Raw genomic sequence first — 18,482 nt, forward strand, 5'->3', positions numbered from 1 at the left:
ATATGATTTTATATTTATAATAGTAGATCGTTTTACCAAAATGACATATTTTGTATCATACACAAAATCTATTACAGGTGAAGAAATTACCAAGCTTTTCCTTGACAATATCTATCAATATCATGGATTATCAAAAGATATTATATTGGATAAGAGGACTCAATTTGTATCAAGATTTTGGAGAATTCTTTTTGAAATTTTAAAGGTGGACACAAAGCTTTTTTTGGCCTTTCATTCTCCAACTGATAGACAAACAAAGTATGTAAATCAAGTCTTGGAGCAATACTTAAGATGTACCATCAATTATCAATAAGACAATTAGAAAACCCTCTTGCTATTGGTAGAATTTACTTATAATAATACAATATATTTTTCTATGCAACAAACACCTTTCTTTTTATCAATTATACTTATCATCCATAATTTGATACTTTTGACTTTTTAAAAATTAATAATAATAGGACAAAAGGTTTGAAGTAGACAATAATGAAGAGTTCAAAGTAAAAGAAGTTCTAAACTCCTAGCAATGCCAAAATAAATTAAAATATTTTATCCATTGTTATGGTGTCATATTACATGTTGTCTTGCTTGGGAATACGTCAGACACCTAGTTGTAGAAAGTGAGATTGTGTTTTACAAATATCCAAAAAATTCTAATAGATTTTATCCATATAAGAAGAATATAATTCAAATTCCAATTCAAAAGTGCTAAAAAACACCTTTTTTAGTAGCCTCAATCCCACATAAACCTCAATTACCTTGTTACTTTTAAATTTAAGCAATTTAGATTTTTCTTACAAGCTCCAATTTTAATTAGTGAGCTTTAACAAGCTGTAACTTCTAATCTAATTATCCACTTAATATAAAATTTTGCATGCAATTGTCAATCTAAGTCTTCTACATGCATAAGAATTTTTAGCACAATCCAACTTACAGATTGTAAGAAAACCTCTAAAAATTGCATTGATGTCACTCGGCTACCAACTTGAAAAGAGAAGCAAAAATCCCAGAAGTGATTTTCCCTTCTCCATCCATTAACTTTGATTCAAAATTGGTGTACAACTTCATCTTCAAGTCCTTCAATACTATGCCAAATTTTTCCTTGATCCAATTAGTAGATCTCTAGATATCATAGAAATCCTATCCAACTTCAAACTGACAACTTCCAAAACCCTCTTGTACTAAAAACCAGATATCTCTAAACCACGCCATTAGATTATTACAAAATTTTGTATATACTTAGCACATCTAATAATCCAAATATTATAAAATTTTGAACCATAGATATTATACTAATTGTATGAACTAGTCAAAATTGCTAGTCTTAGTTATATTATATAAAATCCAAATCACCAATACAAACATAATATAAAAAATAGTATATCTTTGCTATAAAAGAAACAAGGTCTAAAAAAATTACATTCTACTCTTTATCTTTCTTTGTAGTTTTTGTGTATTTATAATGTTAAGGGGATGGAGAACCAACAATAAGTAGATTCATCTCAAGAGCTTTCATTTGCAAACTTATCAAACAAGACATTACAATTGTGACAACCTTTAACACATCAAAATCAAAATAAAGAGCTTTAAGAATGATAAGTCCTTCCTCAAATGGATAGTAAGAAATAACATTGTCATGTTGTGGTTTGGCTACTATATGAAAATAATGTATTTACATATTTAATACATAATATATTAGATAATATGGTGAAAGCCATGTTAGTGGATTTTTATTAGTTATAGAATGTAGATAGAATACTATCTCAAAAAGAGGTTATTTAAAAGGACTTCTATTAGAATTTATATAACTTTATTTTCTTTTGATAGTGACTTTTGAAGTTGGATTTATTGGTAGTAACTTTTATATGTTTAAAGTCACCTTTGTTAGACATTGGTGATCCTTGAAGTCTTATTTTGATTCTTTTATTTGATATTTAGGACATATATTAGATAAATCTTATAAGAAAAAAGATCGGAGAAGGATCTTGGTAGTAAAAAAGAGAAGTTAGGGCATCCATATGGATGAATGGAGATAGATGAGGAAAATCTCCATTCCTATTGGTCAAAAATCATGACCAATGGATTTCAAGGAGGCTGCCTGAGGCCATATTAGAGATTAGGAGTAATCTTTTGGAGGGATTGAAATATCAAAGGCTAGGATTGGTAAGTTTAGATTTTTGACTATGGTTTTGGTACAAATTTTGAATAATTTTAGTTTTTATGAAAGAGATATAGGCGCTCAAAGTCAAGGTTTTGGTTTTATATCTACTATCACTCTTTTGAGTATAACGCATGCGTACAGAAAGCAACAAAAGATTGGCTACTTGAATTGCAGAAAGAACTTTTTTGGCTACACTTAATATATTTGCTTTATGAATTCTAAGATAGAGTGAGGGAGATATTGGAAGTTGAAGTTAGTGCTTAGAATCTAAAGAGTAGTAAATAAGCCAAATTTCTAGTGGTTGTATTTTGAGCTATATCTTATGTAATTTGATAAGATTTTGGTAAAATCTTTTTAAAAATATGTATTTTTATGTTACTAAACTTCATACATAAGTTTTGTAGTATTTGAATTTTGGATTTGTGAGATATGAAGAAAATAGTACTTGATTGCTTATGACTTAGGATTTGAAGCACTTGCTAGGATTTTTAAGTTGCCAAACAATTGGTAGCAAATTTACCATTGAATTTTTTTGTAGTAATATTTAAGAATAAATTCTATATTATCTATAAATTTGGCAAAAATTGAATTATTGAATCAAGATATATGAATTTCTAAAGTTTAAGAAGAAAAAACCTTTTGAAAGCAAAATATATTTTGAAGGAATTTTATTATAATTTGAATATTTTATACAAAATAAAGGGATTTCTTAGAAGTCAAGCCTATATATATATATATATATATATATATATATATATATATATTGAAGATGGATATATAGAGCTATGATTAAATTTTGATATAAAGATGAGTTTTTGAGATTAGATTATGGATTTTTTTTGGAATTATTGAAAATCTAATTTATCAGCTAATGATTAGTTATGATTTGGTATAGCCAAGAATGTTAGGAAATTTCTCGATATTTTAGAAATTCCTATGTATAAAACTTTTTAAATATAAAAGGTTTTATTAATATAATATCTTTTTGATATTATAGTATTTATTTGTCTTTTATTTTAAAAATTAAATAACTTATTGGAACTCGGCCAATAAGTTAAAACTAAACTCTCTACAGCTAGGTATCTAATATATTCCCAGATAGAAAACCATGCAATACGACAACATGTTTGGTATCACGACCTTGGAAGAGACTCCCCATGTTTGGTGATTTTATTAGAGGTAAAAATTACTTCTGACAATGTTTCAAATATTTTATTTGAAAGAAGTTACGAAGGCCTCAACAACAATCAAATAATAGGATAGTCTTCTTGCCCTGGTATAGAACACTATTGATAGTTGAGAGTGCCTATCAATTATCTTCAAAGAGAACAAAGATCAAAGTATGTGGCAAATATAATTTGCCGCATCTTCGATTTTTTCAACATATGAAGACTGCTCTTATTAGAACTTGTCCCTAGAAGGAAGGATAATATCATAGATATACACATGTAAATCAATAATTAATTATATGATTAAATAAAAGTAGGTAAAAATAGGTCAATTTTATAATATCTTCTATAAAAGCTTCTTAGAAGCTTTATAGATGCTGCTTTGATTTTATAGGTATCTATAATTGATTTTTTAGATTAGAAACGTATTCAACAAGTTGGCCATATACCACATATGTTGGTAGCTTGAAAGACAAGCTAACTATGTGGCCCACACGTAGAAAACTTGACTTATAAGCTAAAGCATGTGTCCTACAAAGTCAATACATATTAGAAGTCCTATAGAACATTGCCACATAGCTCTTAATTAGATAGTATATATAAAGGCAAGAATGAAGCTTTCTTTACTCTTGTCAATTTGTTTTTGCTTCCGGTCTAGATTTAAGAGTATCTAGTTTCCTTATCTTTTGGCAATAGCCATTCTAGTTTTCTTTAAATATATATACTACTTTATTACTATTTTGTCACTTTTCTTTTAATACAAATTTTTAAGTTTTATGCATCATCTTCCAGTTCATGTCCTTGACATCTATAAAAAATATATAATTTGGTATACATCAAAATAATAGATAAATAGATGATTACATTTTGAACAAAGAATGAACATTTTGAATATAATATCATACTTTTTGGACTTACAAATGTGCCAATAGTTTTTTAACATTTAATGATTAATATATTTTGAGATTTTTTGAATGATTTTATTATATATTAGTTAAATAATATTTTAATCTATTTCAAGAATACATAAGAGCATAAAATTTATATTTTTTTATATTATAAAAATTAAAAGATGCATAATTATATGCGAAGATAATAAAAAGTGTATGTTTCATATTACTTAAGTTGATTTTTCGGATACATCTCTTTAATTAATGGTCTTATAATAGATCATAAGAAGGTTTAAACTATCATGGATTTGAATGTCTCAAAAGTAACAAAAAATATTTAATATTTTTTGAGATTTATCAATTATTATTAAGTCTATTTTAAAAGGTACTTATATGCTCTAGAAGATGAGGCATGATTATATGTTTTACAAGTTTGTTACAACTTCTTAATAATCAAATATTTTGGATATAAGAAGATTTTAAAGTTAATATCAAGAGATTTTTTTTGGCTTCAAATGTGAAAGGAAATTAAAGATTTTTTACTATTATATTATATTTATTCAAATTTAAAAATTCTTTGTTATCAACCTTATAGACTTTTTAAAAGATTTATAGATTTTGCATGTGTTAATAAGTGAATAATAGGTTAATAACTTGGCCAACAACTTTGCCACATATTATACAATTAGATACTTTTATTTCAAATTTGTCATTTGAGGCACATTTCAAAAATGTACCTTACAAATTAAAGACATGTTTTGTAAGTTGAACACATATCATATGGCATATATGACATTGCCACTTAGTTCTTTAGTAGATAGTATATAGACATAAAAGTAAGGCCTTCTTTATTCTTGTCAATACTTTTCTTGTCTTCTATCATACTTCAAGTCTTTCTAGTTTGTGTGCATTTAGTAATAGTCATTATAATTTTAATTTTATATCTATTTTTTAATTTATTTTTTTAGTGATATAAAAGTATTTTTTTTATTTTTATAATTTCCTTGTAGTTCATGTTTTTAATACTTATAATAAATAAGCAAGTTCAACTATTTAGATAAAAAGTAAATATAATTATTTTAAAGAAAAAAAATCTATTAAATAATATTAAAATAAAAATAGATTAAAAAAGTAAAGATCAAGAATTTAATAAAGATGAAGAAGATTTTATATTAATAATTAAAGAATAATTACTTGATATCAAAAGATATTTATGTTTAAAAAGAATAATTATTATATTATTGTAATTATCGTTTTATTTATTCTTCAAATACCTTCTTAGATTAAACCTATAAAAGGGAGTTTGAACATAGGAAAAGACTATCTGCATAAGTTCACACATTAGGGTCACACATTTAATTTTCTTTTGATCCACTAAAAATACCCAAGAATGCTACAATGCCTTCCACATTTTATCAATTAACAAATAAAATATTACAATTGATAATTCTATCTTATGCATTCACTCTCTCTTCTCTTTTCCAAACTTATAACAATAATTTTTAATATTGTATCATCTTAAAAGACTACATAAAGTATTCTATAATTGATTCTCTAGAATTCTCCAAAATTAATTGTCATTCCCAATAATTTACTTCACACAATTTCAGACTCCACAGACTTCATCTTGTAGAATACTCTCAATTTTCCATAATCAATATATTATATTTTTTCCATTCATATCCATACTTCAGAAACATCTTCAATTCTCGACTCTCTAATTCTCCACTTATAATTCAGTATATAATAAATTTAATTTCTTATTTGACATCATATAAATCAAATCTTTCTTTTATTATAAAATTTCACTTCATATTATTCAAAATATATCCATTATCCTACTTCTATAAAGAAAATAAAAACAAGAGGTAGCACCAAGCTTATCTCGGCTCATGACTATTATAGCCTGGCTCATTTTACTTCTTCTTCAACTGATTTATACTTACCCCAAAACAGAGATTCCAACTAATATTTCTTACTTAATCACTTTCCTTGACTAAATCATCCATCCTACCTCTTGAATTGACTGTCCAATAGATGATTAATCAATTTTACTAATATCTAATCAATGTTGTATAAAAACCATTTTCTACCCATTCTACAATTATTATATGGCTATTAGATAATAAAGAGAACAAAAAATTAGATTGGATTGTAAAAAAGCTTAATTTAAAATATAATAATAAATTAATTTTAAAATTTTATATGTAATATAAGAATATAGTAAAAATAATAATTTAATGTTAATGCTAAATTTTTATTGAAAGAACTTTTACTTACTTTGTAAGCCCAAAAAATATATAAAAAATTAAATCAAGTTAATAAAATTAATATTAGAGAAATTTGTAGATAAAATTGAAGAATAACTTTTGACAAAATTAACCTAAAAGACTCTAAGATTGATATTCAAAGACAATCAGTTATAAAATAAGGCCAAAACTTTACTCCAAGGCACAAAACTGCACATCTATGGAAAGAATAGAATATTTTTATTGATTGAAGAGCAAAGTTTTTTTAAAAAAAACTTTATTGGTTTTTTTAAGTATTATTTTTTAGTAATTTGAATAGATAATGAATTTGTGAGAGATTAACAAAATTAAGGTTTTTTTGGATGATTATAGTTTTTTTAAATTAAAATAAATCATATTTTAGAGAATTTATAAATTTATAGCAGCTCTTCAAATAAAATATTTATAGATTTGTAAACATTGTTGTATTAGATCTGTTTTATAAGTTTGATTTTAATTAAATGGTTAGATGAAAGGAGAAGAAATTTATGTTGATTAAGGTCTTAGAAATTGAATTTATTGAAGATTAATGAAAGATTATATGATTTTGAGCAATGTTTTAGTTGAATTGAAATGAACTTTTAATAAATTAATATTTAGCTTATTATACAGTCTTTATGAAAAATTTCAAAATAAAAAATTAATGCAAAAAAGACCTATTGAAATCAAAAGATTAATATCATAATTAGAGAAGGAAGATGGCTGATTCATGAAAAGATTAGAAGCTTTTTCCTCCCATTTATAAGTTAAATTTTCTTGAATTTTTCGTAAATTTTTTATCAACTAATAGATTGAAAAATATGAATTTTTGAATCAAAATAAATAGTTAATTTAATAATTATTAAAAACTTAAATTTGTTATAGATTTTTTTAAGATTTGTAAAGATTGATTATATATTGATTAAGACTTCTTTAAGAATTGGTTAAGATTTATTTAAGATTTTATTAGGATTTTTTATAATTTATTTAAAATTTAATCAAATTTTAACTGTGATTTTTTAAAATTTACTTCGGATTTGATTACAATTAAATTAGGATTTACATAGGATTTTTTTAGGATTAATTAAGATTTGGTGTCTATTTATTTTAATTTTTTTTGTGATTTCTATAGGATTTATGTACATTTTTTTAGAATATATGTAATATTTCTTTGAGATAATTTGAAATTTATTTAAGATTTTTTTTGGCCAATTAATATTTTTTAATATTTAATTATAATTATTAAAGATTTTTTAAGGTTTATTTAGAATTAATTAAAGTATGATTAGATATATAATTTTTTTTAAGATTAATAAGGTATACTTAGCATAATTAAAAGCTTATTTAGGTTGTTTAAGTTTGCCTTAAAGGTATTTCTAAACATATTTTTTTTTATTTATTTTAGATTATATATCTAATTTCAAGATAAGATCAAGTTCTTCTTTAATCAAATGTTTCATGCATTTCTAAACTATTTTTTTCATGATACAATAATGTAACTTTTTTTTTATCTAAGGCCAAAATACTTTATAGTCAAGTAATAATATAAAGATTTTTTGACCTCCAATCAACAATATAGGTTGTTGGAATATTGATATATTTATTACAATCAAAAAATTAAATTAAATTAAATTAAAGGTGGGGCCTTGGGTATTGGCACTTTTTAGAAAGCTCTTTCTCATAGTTTAATATTCTACAATATACAATATATTTGCAAGTACCAAAAATCTGATATTTTATTTATTTATTTATTTATTTTGTAGTAGTTCTATGTAGTCAAATACAAATAAATCTTAGCATGTAAAGATCTTCCAACAAGTGAAATTTCTTACTCATTTTTTTTCTTTTGTTCTTCCAAGTTTATGCTTTAGTAATTCTAAAGCATTTAATGAGACATAATATGCAAATTCTCAACTATGCTTTGAAACATTAGCAAATTCATTGCTTTCTTTCTTTCATAAAATTGACTTTAATTTATTATTTATTTTATTTTTATAAGAAAAAATAATACTTATTGAAGCACATGCTATTGATCCATAAAATTGGTGATTTTTTAGCATGTATTTTTTTGCAATAAGATCTTATTACTTATATTTATATGGTAGCTTTTATATATTTATAAAAATAGTCATATAAGATTTTACTTGTAGTAAAAGTAATCTTTTGATAACTTTTAATTACAAAAAAGATTAAAATTAGAACATGTACCTTAAAGATGTTATTAAAAATAAAAATATTATTTACTTATTTAAATATGGACTTTACAAAGAATATAATAGAAAATTTTCTTGACATTCTAAAAGATTTCATTAAATGGAGTTAGCTTTGCAAATCTAGGATCTTTATTTGTTGCTTTTTTACTTCCAAATGATACTTATTAAGAATGTTTTTAATAGGTTTCTTGATCCATTTATAACAACCTAGCAAGTTTTTTATTTTTGGTTTCTATATAAAATCATTATTTTGATATGATAACTATCTCTAAATAATATTGGTTAATGCTTAAAAATGTCAATTCAAGTTTTTCTATGCATAAAAAAAACTTTTTTATGTACAATATAATTGAAGTATTTTGAGCGTATTTGATTATATTGGATAATTTTTAAAATATTTGTTATAAAGAAGGCCAATACTTTTTGAGTTCTTATTTTATGTTTACTTGCATAATTTAATTAATGAATAGAAATAATTTAAGTTATTCATTTTTTTTGGCATTTAAAGCTAAATTATAAAAGATAATTTTTAAAGCTTATTGCTCTTGAATTCTTGAAAAAAATATTGAAATATTTTTTTGACCTCTTGATAAAATAATTTTTTATATTTAAAAAATATATATTTTTTAATTTTTTAAATATATAATAAAAAAATCACAAAATAAATATATAATGTTTTAGAAATTTGAAATTAACATAGAAGAGATGTGAGATATGTTTGTTTAAATCATTTTCTAATTTTATATGAGAAGGCACCAAATCAAATTTTTTTATCAATATATCTATATAAAAAAAAAAACTCTTAATTTCTTAAAATTTAACTCTTAATAAAAATTGTATAGTTTCTTTATTGATACTTCTACTCTATCATTTATATCTTGTATTTAAATTTGGATGTTTATGGAATTTACACAAGAATTGATAATTTGATATCAATTTATTATTATTTTTTATTTAAGCTTAGATGACAGAATATAAAATATAGTTGGATAAAATTTTGTAATTATGATTTAGTTTTTTTTACAAAAACAAATCTTGTAAACCATTTAGAAAAAATAAAAACAAAATTGATAAAAAATAATCTTAAAAATGGTAAAAAGATAAAAAAAAGAAAAAGAAAAAAAAGAATGTAATATTTAGCAAAATGTTTGGTTTCTATCATTTTAGAAGAACAATTTGTAAGTTCATTAGAAAAGTTTTTTATTCTTTTTGCTATAGATAGTTTGTAGTGGTTTCAATATTGACCATTAAAATTATATTTTTGAAGAAATTTTTTGTAGTTTTTTTATATTAATGGAAGGTTTAAATTATAATCTCAAAATTTTCTATAGTGGCAAAGTTATTGAAAGTTCTTTCTATGGATATTTATTATAAATAAGTAGCTTGCAAATGCACAATAAGAGGTTCAAGAAGCATGTCTCTTTGAAATAGAGGCTTAGAAGATGTTTAGTGATAGTTCTCAAAGATATTACAAACAGATCATAAGAAATATTAATCTATCAGAAGATGGATTTTTAAAGCTTTTAACAAAATATTTGTGATTTTATTAATAATATTTGTGGCCATAACAATTTTTCTTTATAGTTTGAAATAATTATTTTTTATATTATTTTTTTTAATTTTTTTAATTATATAGATCTATTTTTAATTTATTTCTTCATCTTTAGTTGTATATAAATATATAACATTTTTACATGATTGTCCATATTTATATCTTTGATAGTTTTTCAATATTTTAATAATAGATCATATAAACAAAGAATTCTAAATATTTATGAAAAAAATATTATTTTTTAAAAATATATTTATAAAATACTAAATTTTATTTAAATGATTTGATAATGATCCAAGAAGTGGTATTATTTTCTTAAGATAATTATTTAAGAAAAAAATAAGAATATTTTTTTAAAATTAAATAATATATAAATAAAAAAGTGACAAGGTGAAGATAATATAATTTAAAGATGAACAATAGAACTATCAAAAAGAAAAAAAAATAACCACCTAAAACATACCACCAACAACTAAAATTAAGAAATAAATTTTAAAAAAAAAAGAACTTTGAAGTCACAACACATAGCATTAGCAAGATTGTACACAAAGTGAATATGGAGTAAGATAATTTTCACTTCCAACATCCATTACTTATAAGTGGTGGTTGTTGCCTTAAAAGAGAACTTCTACTCTTTAACTTTTACATACATGGTCTTTGGATCTTTTGGCATCTTATTAACCACAAGGATATCCTATGCAAAATACTAATTACTCTTACTTAGTCTTTGGATATTACCTAATTGATACTTTATCCTCATGACTTTGACTCTTGGTCCTTGACCTTATCTTATATCCATAAGATGCCTTTTTTATATATCAAGAATTAATCTTTTGATCATTATCAACTTATTTAAATTAATATCTTTTATAAAATAACTTATTTTATTTTTACTTTTATTTACTTATTTTAATAAATAATTAATTAATATTAATAATAAAAATATAATAATAGTAAAATAATTTAATACTAAATAAAAAAATATAAAAAATCAATCTACTATTACAATGAGGACTTTAAGAAAGAATCTACTTCTTTTCATGTTTTTAAAATCTCAAACTTGTACCATATTTGTACATATAAATACATACAAATATATAAAAGAGAAAAGAATTCGAAATATCAAAAATATCAAATTTAAAATAGCTGATCTTGCTCACTTCTAATTCAACAACTTAAAAAAAACAAAGGACACACCAATATAAATAACAGCTTTAAGGATATAATATTTTAAGGCACCACTTCAATCCAGCCAATGATTAATAATGTGACAATAAATGAAATCTTTGATATAAGCTTGGTTTTTTTTTTTTTGTTTTTTTTTTTTTTAATTAAATTCTAAAATTATTTTTTCAAATACTACATCCAAAATCTATAAATTTTTGTAATCTATGTAAATTATATTCATATCAAAGAATTTACAAATTTTAAAGAAAATTATATATTTTGAAGATATTATGAATTTTAAAGAATTAATAATATTTTTTTTACGCAATGTGTAGTGTGTAGTAGAATTTGAAAAAAGACTTTATGAAATTTCTTAGAGCATTATTTTTGAGTGATTTTATTAAAGAAATACAATAAGCTAGACACAAGTAAGTAGAAATCAGCAAGGTTAGACATAAGAGAAGTGTGGAATGAGATGCCTCTCATTTCCAACACCCTTTACTTATAGGTAGAGGTTACATCCATTTTGGCTAGCATTCATCTTACTTTCATCCAAGTAAATTCTAGATTCTTTTTAACCTGGCTCCCATCTATAATCCTAGCCACCACTTTGGTAACTTTCTTTCATCCTTTTGTTGTCCTTTGACCATTAGCAATTTATATAAGATAATATCTTTTACCTTCTAACTTATCCTCTATTTACTTTAACACTCCCACTTTGCTATTGGTCAAAGGCTAATAAATCTAAATCCTTTGTCAATTTGTAATGTCTATCTTTCACCAATGCTTTTGTGAGCAAATCAGCAAGCATGTCTTCCGTTGCACAGTACTTCATATCAATTACTCCCATCTCAATCTTCTTCTATATGAAGTGATGTTGAATGTCAATGTGCTTTGTCCTTGAATGATACTTTGGATTCTTGGTAAAAGAAAGACATCCTTGATTGTCACACTTCATTGAAGTTACTTCTAATTGCATAAGTCCAATGTCTTCTAAAACTTATCTTAGCCATATTGCTTCAATTGCACCATGACTTGTTGTCATGTATTCCGCCTCCATTGTAGACCTTGCAATTGTTAGTTTTCTCTTGCAATTCCATGAAATTACTCCCACTCCAACAAAGAATATATATCCTATTGTTAATCTTCTATCATTTGTATCTCTAACCTAATCCGCATCACAATATCCATTTAATGTAGTACTATCACCTCTAAGGTACAATTTGAAGTTCAAAATACCTTTTAAGTACCTCAAGATCCTCTTAATGGTTGTCCAATGAATTGGTCCAGTCTTTGATATGTGTTCACTAACAACACTTACCACTTATGCAAGATCCACCCTTGTATCAACCATTGCATATATAAGTGAGCCTATTGCTGCATTGTATGGAACATCTTTTATTTCTTCTTCAACTTCAACAAATTCCTCATCCGTGAGCTTCATCAACTTCAAATTTACCTCCAAAGGTGTTCTAATGGACTTATACTCCTCCATATTGAACCATTTCAACACTTCTTCAATGTACTTCTCTTGGCTCAATATAATGATCTTCTTACCTCGATCTCTCACAAACTCCACTTCTAAGCAATAATAGAGCTCTCTCAAATCACTCATTTCAAATACTTTTGTTAGCTTTGCTTTCAACCAATCCATCTTTTTCAAAGTATTGGTCAAGATGAACATAATATCGACATAAAGAATAATAATCTACAAGAAGGCTTATGATTGCATCACATACATGGAATGATCAGCCTCACTCCTCACAAATCCTTCATTCACAAAGAAAGTGTCAATACGTTGGTACCATATCCTTGATGATTGCTTGAGCCCATACAAGGATTCTTTCAACTTACACACAAGGTGTTGTTTGCAAACTTCAACAAATCCTTGAGGTTGATCCATATAGATGTCTTCTTCCAATTCTTCATTTAAAAAAGCTGTCTTTATATTCATTTGGTGCATCTCCAAGTTTATTGCTGCCCCAATTGCCACGATGGTTCTAATGGTGGTGAATTTGGCCACGGGAGCAAATGTCTCATTGAAATCAACACCAGTAACTTGTAAGTAGCCTTTGGCAACCAATCTTGCCTTATACCTCACAACATTACCTATTGCATCTTTCTTTGTTCTAAACACCCACTTACAACCAATTGAAGCTTGATTTGATAGAAATTGAGTCAATTCCCATGTTTCATTGTCCATGAGTGATTTGTAATCTTCGTCCATAGCATTCTCCCACTTAGTAGCATCTATAGATTTCATTGCATCACATAAATTCAACGAATCAACAAGAAGTACAACATTGCTATGTTCTTTACTTACTTGAGGAAAATTGTGGTCCTTCTACCATTTACTACATTATTTTCTATTTCTAAAAAGATATCTCCTTTCATTTGAAGAAGACTCAACTTGTTGCACTCCATGGTCACCTCCAACCTTCTTTTCTTTTGAAGATAGTCTTTCTCACTCAAAGGTTCATAATCCTCATCACCATCATCATCAACATCTTCATGCTCTTCATTGCTGGTATTAGTAATTGTAGAGGCCTTCTTGTCCACCTTCTTTGCCTCTTCATCTTCATTTCTACCTTTACAACCATCATTGTCTTTGTCTTCTTCTTTCTTTGCTGAATTTGAAGATGTGTCCACAAACACACCATTACTCCCACTTGGACACATCTCCAAGTGCTCACAAGCACTCTTGTGCTCCAAAAACTCAACATCACGACTTTTAATGATCTTTTTAGTCTTCAAACACATGAGCCTATAAGCCTTTGTACCTTCACAATATCCAACAAATACATACTTTGTATCTTTTGTATCAAATTTTGATCTCATATAATCTGATATCTTTGCATATGATATCCATTCAAAGGTCCTCATATAGAAAACACAAGATTTTCTCCCACTCCAAGCTTCTTCTTGCATCATTGATGTAAGTACACTTATAGGAGACATATTTCTTGAGTACATTGCATTCACCATTGCTTCTGCCCAAAACTCATGTCCAAGGTGTTGTGCATGAAGCATACTCCTTGCCATCTCTACAATGGTCTGATTTTTTCTTTCAGCAATTTTATTTTGTTGTGGAGTGTAAGGAGTGGAGGTTTGTCTTACAATACCATGTATCTTCAAGAAATCATTGAATTGCTTTGATATACACTCACCTCCATTATCCGTATGCAATACCTTGATTTTGCATTGTCATTGCTTTTCCTTAAATGCCTTAAACTCCTTAAATCTTATGAAACACTCACTCTTTGCTTTGAGGATAAAAATCCACACATTCCTTAAAAAAATATCAATGAAAGTGACAAAATACCTTGCACCTCCTATTGATGGCATCTTCATAGGTCCACAAACATCACAATGGACAATCTCCAATAACTTGGTTGGATGTGTTGCAACTCTACTTGGAAATGAGGCCTTTTGTCGTTTACCTTGAATACAACCTTTACAAGCAAGTGTTATAGCATTGTAGCTTATATGACTAAGATCTAAGACACTTACTATGGATTGGAGCTCTTTCATGCTCTTGGCATTCAAATGATGAAGGCGTCAATGCCAAATATCAAACTTGTCTTGAACTTGAGGAAATTGAGTAAATGCCGCCACTTCAACTCCATTCACCTTTTTATACTTGATGAAGTAGAGGTTGCGATCTCTAAAGCCTTTTGCAATATGATCTCCTTCAAAGGTCTTCACAAAACACCCATTCTTATCAAATTATGCTTTACAATCATGTGAAACAAGTTTACTCATCGAGAGGAGGTTTTTCTTCATCTTTGGCACATGTAAGATGTCCTTCAATCTGATCTACTTGGTTTGGTCTTTCACAACAATCTCTATAACAATAGAACCCATTCCAATAGCTTGTATTATGCCATTGTCTCCCATGAGAATATTTGCTGTTAAAATCTCTTCATAAGTGTCAAATGAATACTTGTATGGAATCATGTGTTTGGTGGCACCAGAATCAATGATCTACTTGGATATGGAATCCATGGAAGTGCCGTCACTTGCCATGAATGCATAATCATCACCTCCATATTCATCATGAGCATTGTTTATACTTTTTCTATCTCTTTTTTTAGCCTTATAGAAATTTTGAGCAAAGTGACCTGGTTTTCTACAAATGAAGGAAGTTCTCACATTGCCACATTAGTTAGAATGACTCCCCTTGCCTTGTCTTGAAAAGAGAGCCGAATCCTCACTTTGGAGCTATTTTTCTTTCCTCTTGGTCACTTCATGGGCAAGTCTTGCCACGATATAATCCATTGTGAGTTCTTTTAGCTTGATGGACTCCAATGCCACAATGAGGTAGTTGTAGGACTCAGTGTCGTGTTGTGGTTCGGCTATTATATGAAAATAATATAATTATGTACTTAATATATAATTTAGTAAGTAACATGGTAAGAGCTATGTTAGTAGATTTTAGTTGGTTATAGATTATAATTTGGTTATTATCGTGAGAAGAGGTTGTTTAAAAAGACTACTATAGAATTTGTATAACTTTAATTTCTTTTTTGACAGTGGCTTTCAAGATTGGTTTTGGTTGATAGTAACTTCTAAATATTTAGAGTTACCTTTGTTAGACATTGGTGACCTATGAAAACTTCTTTTGGTTCTTTTATTTGGTGTTTAGAACATACATTATATAAATCTTATAAGAAAAAGGATTGAAGAAGGGTTTTGGTAGCAAAGAGAGTAATTAGGGCACCGATATAGATGAATGGAGATGAATAATGAAAATCTCCATTCCTATTAGTCTAAAATCATGACCAATGGGCTTTGAGGAGGCTGCCCGAGGCCATATTAGGGATTAGGGTTAATTTCTCGAAGTCATTCGAGTTTTGAAGGCTATGATCAAAAGGTTTAGGTTTTTGGCTATGGTTTTGGTGCAAGTTTTGTGTCATTTGGAATTTTTATGAAGAAGTTATAGGTGCTCAAAATTAAGGTGTTAGTTTTGGACCTACTGTCACTCTTTTGGGCATAACGCACGCGTACGGATAGGAATTGAGGATCAGTGACTGCGACTAGAGAGAACACTTTGGCGGCATACTTTTTACATACTTCTTATTGAATTCCAAGTTGAAGTGAAGGAGTTATTGGATTTTGAAGTCAGCACTTGGAATCTAAGGGTAGTAAGTAGCCTGATTTACTTGTACTTGTGATTTGAGCTATATCTTAGACAATTTGACGAGGTTTTGGCTCAAAATTTCCAAGATTGTGTATAATCTTGTTATAAATCTTTCTACATAAGTTTTGTGGAATTTGGAGTTTGGATTTTTGAGATATAAGGAAAATAGTTTTTTGGATGCTTGTAAATTAGGGTTTAGAGTGCCTGCTAGGGTTTCTTAGATGCCAAAAGATCTGGAGTGAATATGCAATTGATTGTTTTTGTGGTAAAATTTAAGGATGAATTCTACTTATCCTTAAAATTTGAGACAAAACGAATGGTTAGATCAATAGTTATGATTTTCTAAAGTTCGGGGTAAGAAAATCCTTTGCGGGAAAAATATGTTTTGAAGGGATTTTGTTATATTTGGAGTTTTATACAAAAATAAAGGAGTTTTGGAAGCTAAGACAAGAATCATATAAAGGTTTAAGCTACACTCTCTATAGCTAGATATCTAGTATATTTCCAAATAGCAAATCACGCCATACGATATTGGGAAGACTCATAAACAAGGTCATGATAATTTCACTCTCTTCTAAAGGCATGTCAACAATTGCAAGTTGATTAGCAAGGGCCTTTATCTTATTGATATGAGCCATGAGGTCTTCACCTACTTCCATCTTGCAAGTGAAGAATTTCCTCCTTGTAAAGATGATATTGGATAAGTTCTTGCTCTTATATATGTTGCAAAGAGTCTTCCATGCTTCTGCTGGTCCTTTGCAAGAGATGATGTGAGAAAAGTTGGCTTCATCCAAATTAGTGGAAATCATGCCAAAAGCCTTCTTTTCATATCTTGTGAAGTCCTTCCTTTCTTTAGCATCAACATGCATGCTTGGAGGCTCTTCACTTTTATCTACAATGTTCCAAAGGTCCAAAGATGCCAACAAAAGCTCCATTTTGACCTTCCAATGGTAGAAATTGTCACCTCTAAACTTCTCAATCACTTTCAAACCTTCACCTTCACTTGAAGCCATGTCTTAGAAGAGGTCTTTCAAAAAATATCAAAAAAAAGAGTCTCTATGTGCTTAAAATCACCAAAATAATTTTACACTAGCAAAATCTCAGAATGCCTTCTTGTGAACAAATGAATGTTTTTTCACTCCAAACACTTCCAAATCAACTTTTGAAGCTTCTAACAAGTATGTGAACTCTAATCAACCTCACCATCAAGTTCTTCCACTCATAAAACTCACTTTCTCACCTTAATACCAAAGACACTATCAAGGTCTTTGTATAAGGTCTTAATCAATCAATCCTAGGAGTTAAGAACCTTCAAACTGATGTTAGAGATCTATAAGATCCAAATCAGAACCTCTACAAGTCAAAACACAAGATTATATCTTCTAACATCAGCAAATACCATAAGATCTATTCCACACAACAACAACAATCAGCAAATGACTTCAACTTACTTGAATAGTACAACAAAGAGTGTCTGGGCCCATAACCTATTGAAGAAACACAATAAGCAAGACACAAGTAAATAAAAAACAGCAAGGTTAGACACAAGAGAAGTGTGAAATGAGATGCCTCTCACTTCCAACACCTTTTACTTATAGGTAGAGGTTACATCCATTTTGGCTAGCGTTGATCTTACTTTCATCCAATTAAACCCTAGATTCTTTTTAACCTAGCTACCACCTATAACCCTAGTGGCCACTTTGATAACTTTCTTTCATCTTTTTGTTGCCCTTTGACCATTGGTAACTTATCTAAGATAATATCTTTTATCTTCTAAGTTATTTTTCATTTATTTTAACAAATTTGAATTTGTAATTACTTTGTAAGAGCTTTACAAAGTCAAGGTTGTTTTGGATGACTTTAGATTTTATAAAATAAAATAGAGTTTATAATTTGGAAAATTTTGTAAATTTTGCAATAGAT

At 27.2% G+C, this 18,482-nt stretch overlaps 1 long non-coding RNA gene across 1 annotated transcript in view; it reads right to left on the reverse strand.

The window, feature by feature from the left end:
- Positions 1 to 18,060, reverse strand: part of LOC149987379 (uncharacterized) — a 95,889-nt gene extending 77,829 nt beyond the window's left edge. Inside the window, exon 1 of the long non-coding RNA XR_016498729.1 lies at positions 17,758 to 18,060. This is a non-coding gene — a long non-coding RNA (uncharacterized LOC149987379). The remainder of the gene's footprint in view (positions 1 to 17,757) is intronic.
- Positions 18,061 to 18,482: the final 422 nt, after the last annotated feature.

This window comes from Physcomitrium patens, chromosome 19 (assembly GCF_059467195.1).
Source record: "Physcomitrium patens ecotype Gransden chromosome 19, ASM5946719v1, whole genome shotgun sequence".
NCBI lineage: Eukaryota > Viridiplantae > Streptophyta > Bryopsida > Funariales > Funariaceae > Physcomitrium > Physcomitrium patens.